The sequence below is a fragment of the Myotis lucifugus genome, unplaced genomic scaffold (genome assembly GCF_000147115.1).
Source record: "Myotis lucifugus unplaced genomic scaffold, Myoluc2.0 scaffold_411, whole genome shotgun sequence".
NCBI classification, from domain to species: domain Eukaryota; kingdom Metazoa; phylum Chordata; class Mammalia; order Chiroptera; family Vespertilionidae; genus Myotis; species Myotis lucifugus.
In genome coordinates, this window is record NW_005871459.1 from 865716 (window position 1) to 886916 (window position 21201).

The window sequence follows — 21201 nt, forward strand, 5'->3', positions numbered from 1 at the left end:
TCAAGCTGGTCATGAAGAACTACATGTTCAGATGACTTCTTGTGATGGGAGATATGATAAATATCTTTATGAAACATTTTCTTTCTTTGGTGCCAACTTTGTGTCAGCAACTGGGCTGGGAACTATAGATACAATGGTGAACGGGAAAAGCAAATAAGCAAAACAACACGATCCCTGGCATCCCAGGATGTGCAAAGGCTCTGGGTTATGTTGGAAGAACTCAAAGAAAGACAATAAAACTGGAGCAACATAGTGGAGCCCATCCACAGTGAGCCAAGGCTGAGGATGGCCAACCCAGAAGTGAGGAGCAGTCTTGTTTTTATTCGAAGAGCAATGGGAAGTCAAAAGAGTTTTAATCAGGGAGTAGCAAGGGAGGGTCATCTTTGGTTGCCTACACACTCCTAAGCAGACTTAACAGTGTCTCAGGAAACCAAGAAATGGGGCGACAGCTCTAATCCCCACCCTCCTGGAGCACCTGCCCAAGTGGAGTCTGGTGAGTTGCTGGTCATCATCCAATGTGATGGATTCTATTCACCAGAGTTGCCATCCAGGTCCCTCAGGGTAAATGGCCTCCATCCTTCTATCTCACCACTAATTGCCTTATAACCAAGACCCAAAACAACTAGCTGGAACCATCAGAGGAGGGCTGGTTTAATTCTCACACTTGGAACTAACTTTTTCTTTTTACTTTTCCTATTTACAGAAAAAGTTTTTAATTACACTTTACACTCAATATTATTTTGCATTAGTCAGGTGTACAGCATCGTGGTTAGATAATAATATACGTTACAAAGCATTTTTCCGGCTATTTCCAGTACCCACCTGGCACCATAGTTATTACAACATTATTGACAATGTTTCCTAAGATGTACTTTACATTGCATGACTATGCTGCAACTACCAATCTGTACTTCTCAATCCTTTTATTTTTTCACCCAGCTCCCAACCCCTCGGACACCCATCAGTCTGCTCTCTGTAACCCTGAGTTTGTTTGTTTTGTTTCTTCAAACTCTTTATACTCTAAAGAGCCACCCGGGGTCTCCCTCTCTGGAAGGAGGCTGTGGGCATGGAAGGGACAAGGAGTTTCTCATTATCTTCTCTCCGTTAACCAGACTTCAAGGGAGAAGTGATGCTTGAGCAAACATTTCAGAGTGTTTTGCTAATGGAGAAGATGTCCAAGGTCATGGAATCCTTAGGTAGCAGAGTTGGGTGCACATGCCGTCACCTCCTCAAGTCTGACTTTCCTACCCGTGCACCAGAGTGAACCCTGATGCTGACCTTGAGACTGGCCACCCAACCTCATGTGGAGCCTCACCTTGTCCCACATCAGCAGCCTGAGCGGGAAGGCAACCGCCACAACGGAGGGAAGCTCTCAGGGTTCAGAACATGCCTGTGCATCAGTGCCTGTGGGATGAGGGAAAGACATCCTGTCCACGGGATGCCTGGCGGCTCCTTTATGAAGAGCATCCGGACTTCTCACTTCAACACCCCCGCCTCCAACTGCAGCATATTCATCTCTATGTCCTCATCACCCACCCGATGTTTGCCACATGCTAGGTGCTCAATAAATGTTTGCCGAATAAATTAATGCATGAATGGATATCCTCTGATAAATTAATGCGTGAATGGATATCCTCTGAGAGCATGCTCTGATTTTTCTCCTGTGGTATTGTAACAGAAGAAATTTATGCCTGGTATTTAGGGGTGGAACCATCACCTCCCCCAATCTACGTACTATGATTCTATTGACGTGATGTAAGATACAAATGATTCTATTGACGTGATGTAAGATACAAGTCCATTTGTAAATGACTCTGTGGCTGTTCATTTCATGTCAGTGGGTCAGAGAAGACCATGTTGCTGCTGGAACTCATTTGGGCCTGGAGAGTCGTGGGCTGCTCAGACAAGGCAGGAGGAACAATGCAAGATATAGGGTGAGGCAGTGGCTGTGTCCAGAAAGTCTTAACGAAACCAGCTGTGCAGGAATTAGGGATGTGCACAGCGTCTGTGTGAGAGACAGACCCTTACACAGGAATGGTTGTGCAAGGGTGCCCCATGGAGTCAGTGAACAGGGGGCAGTGACTCGGGGGTCAGGAGGGTGATCACCATTTATGCTGACAGACCTGAGGAATGAGGTTAGTCAGAAACCAAACCCTGAGCTATGGGTCCCTCCAGGAGAAAGCTGGGAGCACCTCAATATGGAAGGCACATGTAGGCCTCCAGAGCTCAGTCCTGCAGCACTGGGTCTTGGGTCTGATTGGATGCAAGGGAGACTTTGGGTAAATGAATCCCAAGATGCTGTGTCAAAAGGGGTGATTTTCTTCCAATATGTTAATTAGCTGCTACAAGGCAGGGGGCCAAAGTATAGCTGACCCAGTGAACTAGAAGTCTATGTAGCTGGCATGCCATGATGCGGGGTCAGGTGGTGGTCTCCAGTGCAGATAGAGGCTTCTGTCCCATGAAGTCGTCAAAGGAACCAGGTCCTTCTACCTTGTCATTCCACTCTGATCTGCATGGTCCAAGCTTGCTCAGCACCGTCATGTCCACATTGCACCCCCAAAAAGGGAGAAAGAGAGGAGGGCAGGCTTTTAAGAAGTCAGAGAGAAGTTTCACACAGACTTCCATTCACATTCCATAGGCAAGAACTTCACCACTCGGCCACGCCCAGCTGCAGAGGAGGAATGGGAAGGTCACTTAGTGTCGTTGCAAGCTGAGTCCCCTAGGAGCCGATGCTGAGACTGCATTTGGGGTGCAAGGTGGTCATTAGAAACCAACACCTATGGAAAGGAGTATGAAGCAGGTCAAAGGGAGTCCTCAACTGACCTGGTGTGTGGGAAACCGCCTATTGTCTTCACTAGCAGAGAGGTGTGGACAAGGAACCCGGAAGGCTGGTGACACTTGAGCCCTGGCAAAGGTCAGGGCTATGCACCCATTGTTTAGTCGAGACAATGGCAGCTGAAGCAACTTCCCCACCAGATAGTCATGTAAATCCTTCCTGATAAGATAGTCTGTCTGTTACTGGAACTTGCCTGCCTAAAGGCTATAGGTGTATCCCAAATTGAATAAAAGGATGGCAAGGCTTGAGCCCAAGGGGACTCCATCTTCTTGCATTGGGCTCTCACCTGGCCCCCCAATTTCCAAATTATTATTTCTTGTCTCGTCTCTGTCATTTGCATGGGGCCCCTCTTCCAGAGCTCGAACCCTGAACCACGTGGGACATGGGTCTTCACATCTGGTGCCCAACGTGGGGCTCAACCCCACGATCCTGAAATTAAGAGTCTCATGCTCTACCGACTGAGCTAGCCAGGCTAAGCGGGACGTGGGGTCTTCACACTGGTGGGAGATTTTAGACTAAGAACTGCCCATCCGAGATGCCCCATGATGGACTGAAATAGCCGGACCTTTCTATGCCTGTCTCACGCAGTCAACAGATTCAGGCTACCCCAGGAAGGGCACGAACGCAGGTGAGGCGGGAAGACCTGGAAAGAGCTGATAAAAACCTGCCTGCTGACACCCTCCCCCAGCTGGGCAACAAGCTCCCCCTTGGAAATGGACCCACGCAGCCCATGCCAGTGCCTCCCCGGGCGGCATGTGCCTGGAAGCAAGCTCAGGAAGCTCGGACGGTGGACAATGAGCGCTTCCGTGCGTATGCAGGACGGAGTTCTTTGTAGGACATCTGCTCCTCATCAGCGAACAAGGGTACAGGGCACCTGATCCTATGGATCTCACAGTGTTGGAGAAAGACAGAAATAAGCAAGTAAAAAATACATCAACAAGATGATTGCAGGTGAGGAAAAGCCCTGTGAAGATAAGATGTAAGACACAAGTGATATAAGACACAAGCCAGTCTCAGTGAGTGGCTCTGGGAGTTATTTTGGATGCGGTGTTCTGAGACGGCTTCTCTGAGGAGATGATATTCTCACTGAGAACAGAAGGAGGCAGAATGGGGACAAAGAACAGCATTCCAGACAGAGGGAACAGCATGTGCAAAGGATAGGAACAAACTCAACTCTTTCAAGGAACAGGAAGACGCTGTCACGACCTGCGGTTTGGGGGCAGAAAGGAGGGGTAAGCCATGTGGTCTGTAGTCAGATCACGTTCTATTTAGTAAAGAGTTCAGGATTCATTCTAAGTGTGATTGAAGCCCTGTAAGTATTAAAACAAAGGAATGACAACTATTTCAATCACAATTCTGATAAACTTGCTATATTTTCATGGAGAAATTATTTCTGGAACTATCTTTTCAACCTATTTAACTCTTGGCTCAATTTCCTGTACAGTTATAGTTAAACTGCTTCCAATTGTTTTTCTATTTTCATTTTACTGAAATTATTTTCGTATGTATCCATTTCACAGCAAATATTTTCCTCTTATTATAATTCCAAGCTCAGAGACAAGAATGACACGGGAACTGAGGCATGGCCAGACCAGTCCTTTATCTACAAGCAGGAGATTTATCTTCATGCCAAAACACCCAGCACCCCATAAAAACAGTCTTCATTCCCTACGGTGCCCGGATCCATTTCTCCTTGAATTTCTTTATGCTCCTTCTTGATCTGTCTGGTGTCTTCTCAGATTTCATATAACTCAAGATTCTTTCTTTCTTAAAGAAAATAAAGCCAACTCTAAATCGCTCCATAAAGTTTCAGTGCATTAGTTTATAACTAGCTTCAGCTCTGGCTGGGTCCAAGAACTCAGATAATGCTATGCACATTCAGTATTGGCCTCTATTGCTCTGAGAAACGCTTTATTGATTATAATCTTGACCAGGTACTTTATGGCCAAAATCTCTCCAGGTGGTGGCCCACAGCAGCTCCGTGGATATATATCCTTCCACTTAGCAAATGCAGAGAGCAAAAAAATGAACAAACAAACAAACAAAAAATCTTATTTCCATAATTTCTGGCAAACATCCCAGGACTTATTCTAGATTTGGGCTATATGCTTACACCTGAACCAATTATTTAGCCGAAGGGATGTAGGCTCTGATGGGCTCGCCCACTCTTTGTGCTGGGGGTGGAGCCAGCCCCTCCTGTGCCAGATCAATTTAGAACAGAGAAGTTAGCTTCCTATTAGAAGGAGGAAGCTATCGGTAACAGAATAAAAGGGAACCACCGCTGGGCAGTGACAGCGACAGTTCCTGAGCCATGACACCCCTTCCATCTGCAGCTCCGTGTTCTCCCCTCAGAACTGCGCTCCTCCAGCTGCGGCTCAGGTGTGGCCTTGGCTCATCTGTGCTCCTGGCGCTCCAGGGTTACTCCTCTGCCCAGCGTGGCCTTTGTGCTCCATCCCCATCAGAGGACTTCATCACTAGACTCACCTGATACCCAGAAATAGGATTCAGGTGGAGCAAACCTACAGCGACAGCTGATTGTCAAAACAGCCACCTCCGAGGCCCCATTCAGGGACACATTCTCTCTGCATCCCCTGCAGCGTCAAGTTGCTGAGCCAATGCCTAATTCAAAGGCTAGAATCCATTAAACGGCAAAGCAAGAGGCAGAAAAAGAAATCCCCTCATTAAATCTATGTTCAGTGGGGTGTGTACATAATTCATCCCAACAGCATCAAATATAAACGCCCAGCGTTGGGGGGAGTGGAGCCGGCACCACAACAGTCTGAGCTCACTTAGAAGGAGGTGTCGGGAGAACAATCCTGGCGAAGACCTCCGAGTGCTAATGAGAGCTGGCACGGGAGAGTTCCAGCAAGGATCCTAGAGGAGGACATGCTCAGCAATGCTGCCTCCTGCCAGCCTCTCTGTGGGCACCGCATGTTTATAAACTCAGCTCCCATCCCCTCCAAGTGACTGCTGGGCTCCCGGCGCTTCAGGAGTGCATGGAATGGAGGTTCCGGGGCTGTGGATTAGACTGTAAATTGAGTGCCAGAGGGTCGGCTTCTGCTCTCCCAGCTCTGCTCAACTGCAGGCAGCACCACCTCCAACCTGCAGCTGCGACTCCCCCTGGCTTTATGCAGGGCTGACCAGAACGGGAAGGGCTATGAGGAACCCCTGCAACCCCAGTCCTGTGGTGCGGAGATAAGGGTCTGATGAGCTCAAGGGAAGCTTTCCTACAAGTGGAAGCCTTACCACCTACCTCACCACAACTGTATTAGCATCTGCTTTGATCAACAGCATGCGTAGCCTGGTTCTTGCTGGTCCCTTTCCAGAGATGGCCTCCTGTCACCATGGCTGACCCTAGTGTCAGTTTATAAACTCCTCCTCTGTGCTTCATCATCTTCATCATCCTTATAATCATTGCCATCATCATAGCTGCTGTTCATAACATTTATTATGACCCGAGTGCTGTATTAAGTTCTATACATGCATAATTTCACTCAAGCCTGGCACATACTAATTCTTCCCTCGTCAGGGCGTTTGCACCGGTTCCTAGAACGGGCTCTGCTCGGCTCTTTCAAAAGCTTCCTAGCCTCAAGCTAAATAGCATCTCTTCAGAGAAGGTTTCCCTGATGACCCCAATTCCGGTGGGACATCATCCAGCCTAGTCACACTCCTATTGCATTCTTTTATCTCCTTTAAAAGTCCACTACTTGCCTAGCTGTTTCGTAGAGTGCCAACAGCTGGGGGAGAGGCAGGAAGTCATTCCGTCCTGCTCTTTGTCACGCCTGTCTGCCCTGCCCAGAAAGACACACTGGACAAAGTCAGTGCTCAGAAAGCATTTGGGGAATGGACAGCTGTATGGGGCAAGCGATATTATGATCCCCAGTTTCTTTATAAGGAAGCTGAAGACCAGACAGTGTATATAACTAATTAATTCCCCCAAGGTTCCAGGGTCCCGAGTTAGAAAACGGGACTGCTGTTTACTGCAGATCGGCTTCTGTTGGATCCCCAACGACAGTGCTGCCAAAACAATTCCTCCCACTCCTTCCTAACATTGACTCCACTTGGGATCAAGGTCAAGTTCACCAAAAGTTATTGGACTGTGTGACTTGGACAGTAGTTTCTTAGAGGTCAGCTATCGCAGATCAAATGTACCTTTCCCTGCTTTGTCACTCCCTCCCAGACCATGTCACCAAGTCATTCATGATCATGCATTTATTGAAAGCACTTGAGAGGATCTATGGGCATGAAACACTGGTGGGTACCCCTTCCTGCATGGCTGTGTCCACAGCACCACACTTCCTGATTAGAGAGAGGGATGAGACAGCCACTCTTCAGGTGGCCAAGAATGAAAGATTTAATTGAGTCAGGAACTAGGGGCACTGTGTTTGAGTCCCTCCCTGTCATTTCCTTTAGTCCTGAACATTGGTTTGTCAAAAATATTGGGGAAATCAAATTGAGTTAAGCTTTACCCATACTCATTCCAATTAATCCTCCTCTTTACAGGGTTGAGTTTGGAGGACGAGAGATAAGGTGCTCACACTGCTCTTAGGAATCAGAAGATCGGGGTCATAAACAGTTAATATCCTGAGTAGCCGCTAAGGTCCCGGGTAGTCAATCCCATCAGAGGTTAAAGGGAGTGTGGGTGAGTTTAACGCCAATTCACAATGTTGTTCTGTAAGAAGCCCCTTCTGATTTCAGAGAGCTGACCTGGAAGGGAGCCCCGGGGCTGTAACGATCCAGCAGGACTGACTGCTAGCATTTAGAGAAGAGGCATTCAGAGCTCACGTAGCCTGTTGCCAGTGGACTTTATGGATATACAGGATCATACAGTGCAAGAGAGATCCATCCATCACCCGAGGACTCACACAGCTCCCCAGCCTCCCAGTTCTCGGATGCATAGCAGGCTTCCCCGAAAGCCAGGACAGTTGCCAACCCTTCCTAAGGGTGGTGGGCAAGGGCGTTTGTGCTCCCTGCATGTGCACTTCTCAGAGGAGGAAGGGAGTGGTTGAGCAGGTGCCACTGGTGGGCTGAGTCCACTCCTGCACGTCTGAGGCTGCCTGGCCCTGACACAGGTGCATGACATTAGGTAAGCCAAGCATTCCCAAGGCAGCTGTCAGGGTCAAGGAGGCAGCATCTACGAGTGTACCTGATTGTGTGCATAAAAGCCACACCTTCATTTTGCTAACAATGTCCACCCATTACCTCCCAGAACTCCCCTCCTGCACCCTACAATCCATCTGTTGGAGACAAATGTTGGACCTCAAGTTCCAGCAACTTCAGTTCTTGAATTCAGCTAAGAAAGAATTCAGAGCCAAGAACTAAAACACAAAAGGAAGCTTATTTAGGAAAAAAGTCACCGAGGTGGAAGAAGTGAGCCAGCTGGGCTGTGTGGACTCAGGAAACAAGTTACCGAGGCAAGAGAAGGGCCCTTGGAGCTTAGGAGAAAGAAAGAAAGATAAGAAGCCCAAGGGAAGAAGATGGGGGGAAGGTGTGGCCATGCTTCAGAGAGAGAGAGTGCACACTGGGTCCCTTGTCTTAAGTGTTGTTATCAGTTTTCTAAAGGTGGGATTTTAGGTGAGGTTTCAAGGGAGCATCTCAATAGAATACTCATCAGCTTCCAGATGAGTCTCCTCAGGGTTTTGGTCTCCACTGATTGGTCAGCACAAGGGCAGGGGGTCATTAGTCAATGCATCTGGTCCTGAGGGCAGCCATGGCATCACTTGTCTTGCTTTGCTCCTTTTCTGGGCCTGGAGCTGAAGCACAACTGAAGCCTAGATGTCATCTCTAGTTTGGCCAAAATCCTGTCTCTCTGTTCCATAGGCCCGAGGCTTTGTTCCTAAGATTACTTGGTGTGGCTCAGAACCTCACTGTCCTGAGGGCCCTAAAGTTTATGGGCTTGTATGGGAGTCATATGAGGCTCTTCTCTGGCCTCCTGTTCCTTCTCTATGGGGGTCTAAACCGCATGACTAGTCATATGAAAGGTCAGGAGTCTAAACCGCATGAGTAGTGCCATGCCAGGGGAGGAAAGGCCTCCGGGGGAGGTCCTAGCCTATAATACTGGTTTTCTCTAGTTTTGCTGGTTGCTAGGCACCCTGGACTTCCTGTCCTGGTGACATCCAGCACCTGGCCCATGGCTCCTGCTCCACCCAGGCCTGTCTACCTGCCTGCTCTGTCACACCCACATCAAAATTACCCTCATGCCTTAAGTACACCTCACGGCTCCCACTTTCACAAAACTGCACAGGGTGTTCTGCAGCCTTGCTCACTGGCCACTCCTGCATGGGATGCCCCACACCCTCACCTTTCACTGGGATTTGCATCGCTCGGGTGTCTCTGAAAATGTCACTCCCTTCTGGCTTCCTGACCACATGGCCCTGCTGTGACCCCAACCCCGATGCCAGCGTGGTGCCCGTCCAGCTGCCCAGCCTTCCCTCTCACCAGCTCCCTCCCAGGAAAAGGATTTACCTGGTCAAAATCCAGAACACCCAGTGAAGTTGGAGTTTCACATAAACAATAAATATTTTCAGTAGACAACTGACAATGACTAAAAACAGTATTTGTTGCTTGCCTGAATTTCACATTTACCGGGGTACTCTCTCTTTTACCTGGCAGCCGACCAGAACGTGGACTCACCGTCAGAGGAGCTGGCTGTCTCATTGCTGGAGACGGCACGTCACTTACATGCCTGCACACTCTAGGCCGGAAGTCCAATGACAACCATGGAAATGAGGCTCTTCCTGAATCTGCCACCAGGCCACTGTTGACAACAAAACCAGTGGCCTGGCATTGCCACCTACCGCAGTGTCTCCAATCCGGCATATAGAACGTGGCTCGTCTCCAAAGCACGGTCACTCAGACTTTCTGTGTGGCCTTCTGAGGCCACGCTGGTTCAGGTTTAGGCAGGAAAACCCTCTCTTAGTGCTAATCTCTGCTAAGTGTGCTTCCCAGCGAAACTGCCCTGAAGGCTCTTCCTAGATATCAGGCTGCACGAGCAGGCCAGGTGGGGCCAGACTGCTGGGGATGTGCCTTCAGACTGGACAATGGTTTTGCAATCTTAATGCCCAGGCAGTTTCATCCCAGCGCACCAGTGCCTCTCCCTGCTGCCTGGCCTCGATGCAGAGCATCCGGAAGGTTTAATTAGACCTGACTTTCAGGAGGAGGGCCTCTGTGCTGCAGAACACTCCTGAGGAAGAGACAGATTGCTCTTCAAATCTCTCACTTTCTCCCCAACAAGCATAAGCTTTGCATAACAATAGTTCTTTTAAAATTCTGTGTGGATGGATCCTGCTTCAGATATTTGTCAAATGAATAAACGGGGTGGGGAAAATGCAGATATTGAACATCTGCTATGAGCAGTGGGATAAGTGCTTTGTATTTTAACCTCATTTGAATTTCACAGAAGCACTATTGAGTCAGAGATAATATTCACATTTTTACAGGAGGAAACTGAGGCTCAAAGAGGTCAAGTAAGCACATAGGTGGTGTAAGAGTTTGGAATTTGTCTAGTATTGTAGCAGGAGCGTATTTCCTCTATATCATTGACTTCAGACTCAGCTGTGTGACTTGCTCTGCCCCCAAGTGGGGTTCGGGTCTGACACCTACTAGTAAAGAGGCCTTAAGAATGTATGTTCACATGTTCCGGCCTGACTCACGTGCTCCAGCATGGCTCTGTAGCATGGTGTTCTGTTGGCATGTCATGCAAACATGGCAAAAGTCACACAAGGTCCCCTGAACTTTCCAACTAGGCCCCAACTTTTGCACTTCTGCATTTGTCTCTATACCGTCTACCTTTAACAGAAATCCTATTGTCAGTTTAAGCAGAATCACCCCTTACTCTGATATTTACTCTTAGTGATTGTCCATCTGCTGACCCCCTCACCTCGCTCCTTGGCTAGAAATCCCCACTTTTCCTGGTTGTGTGCAGAATTGAGTCCAATCCCCTGCTCCCTGGGAGACCCCACTGCAGTGGTCCCCACACCTGTTACAGCGGCCCCTTGGAGAAAGTCTGCCTTACCATCTTCAACAAGTGTAACAAATGCATTTTTCTTTACCGTGAACCCTGATGGCTGCTGGTACGGGGAGGACCAGACACATGGAACAGACTGACCTCGGCCCCTACTCGCTGGCTTACAGCTCGAGGCAGGGCTACCCAGCTGAGCACGGCCGAGGTCAGCTGGACTGTAACTGACTCAAGCCCTGTAGCCACAGAGATGCCCGGATTGTTTTCTAAGCAGCAGAAGCGGATCATTGCAGCGAGGAGAGGACGTTTCCCAGATTTCAGCCTGTGCTATTTGAATCCATGAGTTTGTGCCATGCAAGCTCACGCCTGGAGCGTGGCAGGCCCCACTCATCAGGCAGAGAGCACCAAGTCTCCAGGCTGTAGATTGTAGAGGCCGGAAACCCACAGAGGGGCTGAGGGCCTGTGGGAAGTCCTAAAGCAGAGCTTCGGAGCAGGAATAAGATTGTCAACATTTATTTCCCTGGAAAAATCAAAGTTCCCACCTCTTCCTCCTCCTTCTTTTCTTCATCCTCCCTTCTTCTTCTTCCCCTTCTTTAGTCTTTTCCTGATTTTTTTCCGTTTGTTCCATTTTTATTAACCTACTAGAGGCCCAGTGCACGGATTCATGCACCTGTGGGGTCCTTAGGCATGGCCTGTGGGGATTGGGCTGAAACCGGCAGTGCAAGGCCACCCACCCCTCCTGTCTGCCACCCCTGCTCATCCTGGCCCCTCTGCGCCTGCCGCAGCTCAGAAGGCTCGCTGAAATTCCCCAGATGGGTACATATCTTCTCTGTCACCTGATCCTTTACTACATCCATTATAGTTTAAAGACCCTGCCTGATGGATAGTTACAATGCCTCCCATCCTTGAGTCTGGTTTTGTTGACTGTTTTATCTTTTGATAGTGTGTGATTTTTTTTTCCTGGCTTTTTCTTGTTTCATAGTTTCATACTGAATGCTGAATACTGTATGTAAAAGAACAAGTGAGCCTGAAGGGAGATATAGTTGGATCTGGACTTGGGTGAGCCTCTTCTGACCGGCCTTCAGAATTGGGTGTTGGGTCACTTTAGTCTGCAATTCCCCTGGGTTTAATTTTGTTGTTGTTGCCATTGCTTCAGTGTAACACAGTCTTTAAATTTCTCCAGGAGCCGCTACCTCATGCTTAGTGTGAGGCCTACATTTCCAAAGGGTTTTCCTCATGCTTCTATGGCACCCTCACAGGCCCTGTGTGCCTCTCCTGAAGGCGTCTTTCTCTCTGGTCTTGCCCTGTGCTCAGCAGTCAGTCTCCATTGCTCAGACAAGGCTGGTGCTGGGGCAGGGAGTCCCTCCGCTCTCTTTCTCCAGTCTTTGCCAGAGGTAGATCAGTGCACGTGAACTTCAGGGTGGGGCTTTCTCAGCAATTCTATTCCTCCCCCAAAGACAAACCTTTGTCGGGCAGCATCCTGTCCTCCAGCCCTCCACCCTGTGCAGCTAAACGGTGCCTGGTGTAAAGCAGGTTCCCGCTTCCATGCCAGCAGCAGCTGGCTGTTGTCTAGTGTTGGTGCCGTATGTGGGGAGGTCTCCATCTCTCTCCTGGAGACATTTTCCCAGTGTCTGGGCAGAGCCAGGTGAGCAGAAGGTTTTACTGTCATCCCCAGAGGCACACAACTTTGACTGCATGTTTGGAAAGTTGTGACTGGGACATGGGATGGTTCTTGCTGTCTCACAGTGAAATATCGCTTTTGCTTTATGTCAGTAGAAGGTGTGCGGAACAGGTGGGTTCCTGCCTGTCTCAAGTGGCAGGTGAACACTATCCTGTGCCCTCTGCAGCCTGAGGCACAGATGGCTTCCGCAGGGCTTCTGACTCTGCTCTCAGACCTGAAGGCCCTGTAGGCCTGAGACACTGAGGGGTCCCTGGCACCAGGAGGCAGGGGGCAGAGGGGCCACTGGATAGACTCCCAGTTGTAGGTGGTGGGACGAAGGAAGTGTACAGCAGGTGAATTTGGTATTCAAGGTGTCAGATAGGAGGAGCTATGACAGAGAATGGCCATGACCTTGAGTGAGATGTCACTAGGATTGCACTCCAGTTGGCAGGCCAAGGTCCAAGCAGAAACCAGAAACCAGTTTGGGAAACCACTGTGGCTCTACTCTGGGCCACAGGCCGCGGTCAGGTACTAGAGAGACATTACCAGGCATCTAGCAGCAGAACTGAGCTGGGAGAAGACAGGTCTAAACAAGGGGTCTGGATGGTGGAAGAGGGGGGCAAGGCATCCACTCTGGGGGCAGTGATTACCTACGTGGGCTGCTAACTGCACCTCTTGTTAGTTGTGTGAGCTTCAGTGAGTTACCTACCCTCTAGGCTTTGGTTCACCATCTCTACAATGGGGATGAAAGCTCAAGGAGTGAATAACATTTATAAGTGTCTGGATCCGGCCCAGGTGGATCGGTGGTTGAGTGTCAAACTATGAACCAGGAGGTCATGGTTCCATTCAGGTCAGGGCACATGCCTGGGTTGCAGGCTCGATCCCCAGTGGGGGACATGCAGGAGGCAGCCAATCAGTGATTCTCTCTCATTATTGATGTTTCTATCTCTCTCTCCCTCTCCCCTCCTCTCTGAAATCAATAAAAATATATTTAAAATAAACACATAAATAAATAATGTGTCTGGCACACAGTCATAGATCAATAAGTATTGGCATGATTGGATTGATTCTGGCTCCAGGATTTTTAGGACAGGGTTGAAGGAAATGCCTGACCTTTCCATTTGTTCATCCCCGCTCAGCAGGGTGGAAAGGAGAGGGATGGAGAGCAGGAGCCCTAGCCGAGTCCAGAACACGCAGAGATGGAGGGTGCCTGGAGTGGACTGCGGACTAAGAAAGGCAGTTGGCAGGTGGGTGAGGAGCCAGGCTGAGCTGGGAGGGGAATCGTGCCTGAATCCTGGGGAGGAACCCTGGAGAGCTCAAATGTCTGCACACACACGATCCCGGTCCTATTCCAGAACTGTCCGTTCATCTTACTCCTTCTAGAAGAAACTTCTGTGCGGTTTCAATGTCTCAGACATTCTACTAGATTCTGTTGGCCAAGACAGACACCATCTCTACTCCATGGGGCCCATAGTCCAATGTGAGAGGAGGCAGGACCTGGCGCAGATGGAGGAGGCATGGGGCGGGGGAAGCTTGAAAGGCCTGGAGAAAAGAGTATGAAACAAGGAAAGGAAAGAGCACGTGCAAAGGGCCGGGGGGTGTAACATGTGAGGGTACTAGGACCAGACCAAGAACTGGATGCTGGGCTCCAAAGAGTATGTACCCACTATTCTCAGTGATGGGGAAGCTGAGACTCAGAAGTGACGTGACTGTCAAGGTCCATCAGCCAGTCAACAAGGCTGGTGCTGCACCCAGGGATAACACACTGAAATCCTCACCCCTGCTCACCACGCCTGGGCCCGCTCAGGTGTCCCCAGGGCTACTAGTCACGGCCAGCCTCCCTGAAGGGCACAGGGCAGGGGTGTTCCCCAGCGGCCCCGGGAGTCCTCCTGCCCCGGGTCTATCTGGGTGGGAGGCTGATCCATGTGGGAGTCTCTGCTTGAAGGGCCCTTGCCCAAGCCTTTTACCTCCCACTTGGAAAGTGCAATATTGAAAATCAATGGGGAGAAAGTGTCTGAGAGGAAAACTAAATCAAATATCCCGATACAGAGAAGTTAATCATCCAAAATTAACCTCATAACGTCTAGTATCAAACTGATCTATAAAGAAAATCGATGCGAGCAAATGCAGCCCCGCAGCCTTCCGCCCCCGCGCTGGCTGCGCCTGGAGACGGGACGCAGGCCTCCCTGGAAACCAGCCCACAGCCCCACAGCCTTGTATATTTAGCCGCGGGCTCTCAAAGGATAGTTTTCATATATGCTGCTTGTCCTGCATGTGCTTCAATGCCATTCTTAGAGGCTTGAATAAGATGCACTGAGCTGAAAATTGTCCTTTACCGAGGAGCCACGCGGTTCCCACTGAGACAGACCAGCCAGCACTGTGTGTTGTGGTTCGGAGCTCGAGGGGAACAAGATGCTCATGGGAGATGCAGCCCTGGCTCCTGCCCAGAGCAGCACAGTGATCTCCGGGCGGGAGGCTGCCTGACAGACGGAGTGGGCAGAACAGGGGGCATCTCCGGGCAAATCCAGGAGGCCATCTGGTCCTCAGAATGAGGGAAGACGCCAGGAGTGGCTGGGATAGGGACGGACCCCTGAACCCCGAACTCTCCAAGCTATTTCTCGATCTGTGAAATGGGAGGGATTTTTCTAGATGAAAGTATTTTTGTGGGCGTTCTCTGTCTGTCCTTCTCACTAAGTGTGTAAGCCCCAGGGAGCCCCGAGCAGCACCAGCACCCAGCAGGCTCCTCTCCACTGTGAATGACGGGCAGAGCAGCCAGCAGAGTCCAACACCTGCTCTCCGGGAACACCTCCTCTGTAACAACTGGCGGTGAGATGATGTTGATGACAATATTCATAACACTTAGTAGGGGTTTACCGTGTACTCTAAGCTCGCTGCCTGGCATGTGTTTCTTACTGGATCTTCATAAAGACATCTTGTGCTCAAATTCTGATCAACCCTCTTTATAGACCAGGAGGTGAGGCTCCGAGGGGCTCGGTGGTGGGCACAAGTTTGCGGAGCTGGTGGTGGAACAAGATGCCAATCTACAGAAGACCGAGTTCTTAACCCCTGTGCTCTACACACGGCGATGGCCATGGTGATGATGCTGGTGATGGGGATGATAAGGACGGGGATGGAGGTGACGACAGTAATGGTGGGCATAGTGCTGAAGGAGAAAGAGAAGGAGGAGGCATGACCTCACTCCGAAGGCTGGTCCTGTGGAAATAGCTGGGAAATGTGATGCATGGTATCCAACTCGAGCATGATTTCTGCCCTCTTACAGGAGCAGGTGCACACAGTCAGGCTGTTCCTGTTAGTCCCCTGGCTGCTGCAGGCTCCAGACAGCGGTGCAGTTCAGAGCCCAGGAACCAGCTCCTAAGGAAAGGCACGGTGAGGTCGGGCAGAGTGGAGGAACCCCAGCCAACTTAGGGTTCCGCAGGCTCTGACCTGGCCGCAGGCTCAGGTGACAGCTGGGAGCCAACTAGAGAAATCAAGGCAGCTATTCAAACATAGGACTCACTTCAATGGGTAGAAGATTCTAGAAAATCCACTACTGAATGAAACTGTAGATGTCCATGGCTCCCCCATCCTCAATCCAACTATAATTTATTCAGCCAACAGACACTTATAACATACGATGTGCTAATGCTGGGGATACAGAAAGAATGAAACGACCCAGCTCATGCTCTCATGGACCACCTCCCAGTGGATGCAAAGGACACAGCAAATACACAGACAGCAAGCAAGGCAATGCCGGACTGTGGCAGGTTATGGAGTAATGAGACAAGGTCCCGTGGAAGAATTGAGCAGGGGCGCTGTAGGTAGGGCCACAGGCAGAGATGTCTTTGAAAACATTAACTTACCTAATAGAGATCAAACAGGCAGGCAGAGGCTGGGGTCAGTGCGAGGCTGGAAGGAAGGACCAGAGCCGCCCGCACCTGAGAATCACCCTGAAGTCTAACCCAGAGGCTGATGCGCCCGAGCTCAGCCAGCATCTCCAAGAGTCCTGCTGATGACACCAGCTCCTGGCCGGGAGCTGGACGGTCCCACAGAGAAGGCACCGCTCAGGGGTGGGGAGGGGAACCCCCTGCATAGACAGGCTTCTCAGAGGGCTGGCGTGCGGGGTCCACACGCCTGAGTGTGCCTCACATGGAGTCTCATGCTCCCCTGTTTTCTGCAGTCTCTTCCTCCAGGGGACACTGGCATCCCTGACCTCCCCAGGACAGTCCTGGCTGGGCCATGGGGCATCTAAGAGCTTCCGTTACCAGCCACAAACACCTGGAATTCGCCTCAATTCTCTGGGCCCAGCATCTGAGGGCCGAGGCTGCAGCTCAAGTCTCGGCTCCTCAAGGCACGTTCGCCTGTGGCCCACCTGCAGTGCCCCTGCTCGTTCTTCCTGTGACCTCGTCTCATCACCCCGTGACCTACCGCAGCCCGACATTGCCTTGCTCTTCCCACTGTGTGTGTGTTGGAGGGGAAGGGCGTAGGTTTCTGTCTCACTGAGGCTAGGCTTGGCCGTGTGACCTACTGCAGCCAATGGGATGTTAGTGGGCACAATGCAAGCAGAGGCTTCGATGTGCTTGCATGGTTGGGCTGGCATTCCTGTGCTCCTATCAAACACTAGGGAAGGGAATGGCCTGGATAGTTGCTGGCCCTTCAGACTGGCTCCAAAATGGATACGGGGGACACACCTGAATCCAGCCCTCAGCCTGGAGCCTGTTGACTGGCGACCTGACGCAGGGTGACCAGTTGAGCCGGCCCTAACCAGCCTGCAGGCATGACAACAGGTACGTGTGGTTGCGAGCCAGTGGTTTACTTACCAGCTTCTGTGGCTACAGATAACACATGTTTATTTTTCACTTGCTTCCCCTCCTTGAAGCTGTGAGCAACTGAAGGTCAGGTGCTGTTCCTTGTGTATATAAAGCTACATCCCCCTAGTCCAGTGGTCGGCAAACCGCGGCTCTCGAGCCACATGCGGCTCTTTGGCCCCTTGAGTGTGGCTCTTCCACAAAATACCACATGCGGACGCGCACGTACAGGGAGCATTGTGGAGTGAAAGAAGATGTAGTGTTGAGGATTGAGAAAGGTATGTTGAGATGGTTTGGACATATAGAGAAGGTGAACGAAAGGAGATAGAAGAAACAAGTATACAAGACGAGCATGGATGGGAGAGTTGGAAGGGGTCGATCTCAGCGAACGTACCTCAGTCAGATCAAGGACGTTGTTAGCAAAGGCCAGCTTAGGAGTACCCTAATTAAGTTATCAACAATGTACCTGCCTATATAGTTTAAGTTTAAAAAATGTGGCTCTCAAAAGAAATTCCAATCGTTGTACTGTTGATATTTGGCTCTGTTGACTAATGAGTTTGCCGACCACTGCCCTAGTCCGACATCTGATTTGCACATAGAAAATGCCTAATATGTGTTTGAAGAAAGGAAATGGAAGGAAGGGGGAAAGCAAAGGAAAGACTTGGCTAAAGCAGGCTTTTTATTGGCACCTGAATTTAATGATTAAGGCCTGTGTCAAGGAAACTGTCAGGAAAGATTCAGAAAGGAGGAAATGGAATGGAAAGTCACCAACATGACCGCCTAGCCACCTAAATTCATTTTAGAAAGAATGGAAATGAGACCCTTGGCCGTCGTTGAGGCTGTCCAACTTGTACAAAGATGGAATTGCTCACGGCAGCTCCACTGGACTGAGACCATGACACCTCCTGAAGGAGACGAAGGGGGTGACAGAGAAGACTGGACAGAGCCGAGGGCTGGGGGCTCTTCTGAGGCTGCGGGGCAACCACCGGACAGGCCTCCCGCTCCCTCCTACCCCGTCAGGAGTTCACCCACGGATGACTGGGCATGAACTATCTTCCCTGAGCCTCCCCATGTGCAGAAATAGCTTGTACTTTTTATTTTCATCTTGGCTGACACCTCAGAGAGCACCAAGAGGAGTTCATTTTTCAGATCCAAGTGCTTTTCCATTTCCAGGGCCGTGCCTTCTCCAGGCCAGGAGGATGACAAAGGACTGTAGCCTCCCTCAGAGGCCCTCTAACTCACACCGAGACCACCCTGATGATCACCCCTCCTGGAGCTGGGTCAGGCACTTACATAAATTATCTCCTTTAGTCCCCAAGTCTATGGCAGGTAGTGAGAGGGGAATAAACACCACTATTTCACAGATGAAGAAACTGGGGCTCAGAGCGGTAAGTAACTTGTTTTTGGCATGTAGTTGGAAACATACAGACTTAACAGTCAAATGCAGGACAATTGGAAGTCAAGTTCACGCCATCATATGCCATCTCACATCCCTGCTTCCAGGCCCTCCTCCAGGAGACGCTCCTGCCCGTCTGATGATGCTCGCTGACAGCGAAGGCTGCAGCGAACAGAGTGGAGAAGCTGAGAGTGTTCACTCTCTTACAGAAATCGGCATGTCACAATCTCTCCTTGCCTCTGAGACCTCCGTCTCCGGGGAAACAGTTCTGATGCAGTGACAGGCTGCAGACAGCAGCTGCACGCAGGTGGATGGCTGAGTGCTCGCGCTGGTGCAGGAGCACGCCACGCGATGAGAAAGCAAGGATTCTACTCCAGCTCTTCTGTGTGGCCATGAGCAAGAGGCATGGTCTCTTTCCCTAACTCTGCTTCCTCCTCTGAAAATTGGAAGTGAGAGCACCTGCTCTATATTAGTAGAATAACTGGGAAAAGCATAAATGCCCAACAGGAGGAGGCTGGCTAAATTATGACATCCCATGAGATGGCATATCTTGGCCATTAAGAAATGATTTGGTGGCCCAAATGGTGTGGCTCAGTGGTTGAGCATCAGCCTGTAAACCAGGAGGTCACATCTAGAGTGAATACGTACTAGGTTTATGTAAGTAAAAACAATCACCTTAGCCAGTGTGGCTCAGTGGTTAAGTGTGGTCTCATGCACTGAGAGGTCGCTGGTTCGATTCCCAGCCAGGGCACCTGCCAGGGTTGTGCACTCGATTCCCAGCAGGGGGTGTGCAGGAGGCGGTCCATGGATGTTTCTCTCAGAGATGTTTCTCTCTCCCCCTTTCCCTTCCTCTCTCTCTAAAATCAATAAAAACATAGTTTTAAAAACAAATAAATAAAAAATAGCCAAAGCTACCTTTTGTTTGAATAAGAAAATAATCCTTGGTCTCTATGATCCAACCAAAAATAGACAACACTTATCCAGCACTTACAATGAACTCTTAATTCTTCCAGGACACTACAAGGTAAGTGCTAGTATTATCCCCATTTACAGATGCACAAACTCAGGCACAATGAGGTCACATAACCCAAGACCACAGAGCTGGTAGCAACCAGAGCTGAGAATCAAGTCCAGGCAGTCGGTCTTCATGGCGAGACGCTGTGCTTGGGCTTCCTTGGGGACGCTGGAAGCAGATTCCAATATCTGGAGCATTCTGTCCTGTGATGTTCCTTCTCTTTGTGTGAACAGTGTGGCTCATGGTCCATCCCAGGACACTAACAGCCAGGAACCTCTCCCACCACCTAGAAAGCACCCATAATTCCAGCTGCTCTGGCTGAGTCCAGGGCAGGGTGTACAGAGTGAACCTCAACGTAGAAGTCTCTGCACCCTGCCTGCTGGCTCCCCCATTTGATATGAACAACATTGGCCAACACACAAACTGAGAATACTCCCCTCCCTTGGCAACGCATGTCCACAAAAGTATGTACATGCAGGTGTGGACACACACATGTGCATAGATATGCACACACCCATACTCATGCATACAGACAAGTTGTACATTAATGCACATGCAGACCCACACAAGCAGGCATGCACATGTATGTACATATTCAAGGGGAAACGCATAAGCGTATTCCCCATGCACAACCCATTTGCAGGAAGACAAGGGGATACATGTACACATGCATTCACACACACCCATACAGTCACGGGCTACAGCACTCACTTGTATGTAATGCATGCATTTTCATATCTACTGTAGACTCTTACATGCAGCCATGCAAAGTCCCATCCTTGTTGCCTTTCCTACCAGTTCACTCCCAGAAAATCTCAGAAAGACCGGCTCTGAAATACCCCTGACCTCCACGGAAAAAGCAGAAATTCTCATCTATGCCTGCAGAGATGCTTTCCACGGATTCATTCATTCACTCATTCGACAGATATTTCTTGAACGTGTGCTTTATGCCAGGCATAGTTCTGGGTGTCGGGTATTCAATAGTGAGTAAAACATACAAAAATCTTCCCCTCATGGAATTTACACTCTAAGATCCCGGATAGATGAGCATGGAGCCAGAGACCACCTCCACTCCCAGGACGCAGTCCCCTGGATGTGGCCAATGGGACTTTTACTCTCCGAGGCCTGAGGCCATTAATGCCCAATAACAGCAACGGAGACCTCACGAAGCTTGGGACCCTCTCCGTGGCCCAGTGTCCATGGTGGAATAGCCCAACCTGACAATGGCGGAGAATGCCAGGCAGCACTAGAGGTCCGGGCTGGGGGTGGAAATGGAGGGAAGGGAGGTGGGGGCGATGCCCAGACTGCAGGGCTGGGCGGCAGGGGAAAGACACACTCTGCTCCTCTCCCTCCTGCTGTGTAGACTGAGCAGAACCCACGGAGAAGTGGGTAGAAACCCAAAGGGAAGCCATGGAGGTTGCAGTGGGGTGGCTTTAACAACCCTCCTGTGACCTCTGTGCCCTTTAGAGGACGCGGCCACGCTGACTTTGCCTTCCTGGAAGTGCCCTCGGACTCTGACGGGTTCTGTT

General features: G+C 50.2%; 1 non-coding gene across 1 annotated transcript; it reads right to left on the reverse strand.

Annotated features, from left to right (window-relative positions):
• Positions 1-3236: 3236 nt before the first annotated feature.
• Positions 3237-3309, reverse strand: TRNAK-CUU. The gene has a single exon. It is a non-coding gene; the product is annotated as a tRNA-Lys (tRNA).
• Positions 3310-21201: the final 17892 nt, after the last annotated feature.